We start from the raw sequence: 1,944 nt of genomic DNA, 5'->3' as shown, positions 1-1,944 counted from the left end.
AAGGCAAAAATTTTCAGTTACCAATAGATTCACATTATATTCATAACAATGTTATACATGACTGTAACCAAATTTTTAAAGTTAGGAGATCAGCAGTAGTGTCAGAAAGTAACTCTGATAATGTTACTTTTCAAATGTGCTTCATCCATGCAAATTTCCCCAGGGGACGTTTCAAATAATTGTCACTAGAAGTTAATTGACTGTGAAATTTTAAAAAATAGGAAATGATTTTTTAATAACTTTATTCAGAAAGGATTAAAGATGATTTACAAAACTGTATATAATTCAACAAGATGTTTTAAAAGTAAAGGAGGGATTAAAAAGAAAATGAATGCAGGGAAAGCAAGCCAGGGCTAAAGTGAATTTTCATGGGGCACCTGGCTGGCTCAGTTGGTAGAGCATGGGACTGTTGATCTCAAGGTCATGAGTTCAAGCTTCACATTGGGCATGGAGCCTACTTAAAAAAAATAATGGAGAAGTTAACTGAGTTTTGGGGTCACCTGGGTGGCTTGGTTGAGCATCCAACTTTGACTTGATCTCACAGTTTGTGGGTTCAAGCCCTGTGTGGGGCTTGCTGCTGTCGGCGCAGAGCCCGTTTTGGATCCTCTGCCCCTCCCTCTGTCTCTGTCTCTCTCTCAAAATTGAATAAACTTTTTTTTTTTAATGTAAAGTGAAGTCCTGTATACCTACTAAATTTGACTTAGGCTTTCTAACAGCCAATAGAAAGAAAGAAAAAATCAGTTCCATTATGAATAAAGTTTTAATAAGCAAAGTCTATTTAGAGGGGGACAACATAGGTTCTAATGCCTGAGGGTGGAGGAGCTCAATCATCTGCTGACCTAAAATATTTTCCGGTGATAAACTGAGCTGGGTACAGGTAGAATTCTATAATTTTTCGGGAGTACCTGAAATGTAATTCAGACCATATCATTTCCCTGCTCTGAAAAGTTCAGGAGCTCTCCATTGCCTATTAATTAGCTATAAACTTCTTGATCTGATATTCTTTTTTTTAAAGATTTTTAAAAAGTTTATTTATTTATTTTGAGAGAGAGAGAGAACAAGCAAAGGAAGGGCAAAGGAAGGGCAGAGGGGAAGGGAAAGAGGGGGACAGGGGATCCAAAGCGAGCCCCGTGCTAATAGCACAGAGCCCCACACAGGGCTCAAACTCATGAACTATGAGATCATGAGCTGAGCCAAAGTTGGATGCTTAACTAACTGAGCCACCCAGGCACCCCTGATCTGATATTCTGAGGCCATCCTCAAAACCAAAAAAAGGTGAGCTTCCTGAAGGCAGACATCATTTCTTATTCAATACTGTGTTATTAGCATTGTCACAGGCCTTTGTGACAGAGTGGGTGTCAACGGATGCTCAAAGATATTATGTAGAATGGGGCGCCTGGGTGGCTCAGTCAGTGAAGCGGCCAACTTTGGCTCAGGTCTTGATCTCATGATTGGTGAATTGGAGCCCCGCCTTGGGTTATCTGCTGTTAGCATAGAGGTTGCTTCAGATCCTCTGTCCCCTGCTCTCTGCTCCTGCTCCACTCACTCTCTCTTTCTCTCTTTCAAAAAGAAATAAACATTAAAAAAAAAAAAAGATACTCTATAGAGGAACTCTCAGCCAAGAAAGTTGGTGAAAACCTCTCCAGCCCTCATTTCTGTTTTTGAAACGCCTTCCCTGCCAGGTGTGCGACCTGTTGAGTGCTGACTGACATCTTCAGAGTCGTTAATAATGGTAATAATATCTCCATTTCCCATTATGGCCACACTGTTATAACAATGTACACTTATTATATATACCTATTATATATGCTTATTATATTATGTATTCATTATTATACACTATAATAACATCACTTTGCATTTGTATAGTGCTCTACAAAGTGCAGACATAACAGTTTTAAGCTATCCTCACAACCAGCTTGCTTTGTGGTCTGAGCAGGGATC

General features: G+C 39.6%; 1 non-coding gene across 1 annotated transcript; it reads left to right on the top strand.

The window, feature by feature from the left end:
* Positions 1–375: 375 nt before the first annotated feature.
* Positions 376–448, top strand: TRNAN-GUU (transfer RNA asparagine (anticodon GUU)). The gene has a single exon. It is a non-coding gene; the product is annotated as a tRNA-Asn (tRNA).
* The last annotated feature ends 1,496 nt before the right edge of the window (positions 449–1,944 follow it).

The sequence above is a fragment of the Crocuta crocuta genome, unplaced genomic scaffold (assembly GCF_008692635.1).
Source record: "Crocuta crocuta isolate KB4526 unplaced genomic scaffold, BGI_CrCroc_1.0 scaffold431, whole genome shotgun sequence".
Lineage (NCBI taxonomy): Eukaryota > Metazoa > Chordata > Mammalia > Carnivora > Hyaenidae > Crocuta > Crocuta crocuta.
Note: the sequence above shows the minus strand (reverse complement) of the source record. Positions and strands in the feature narration are given on the sequence as shown.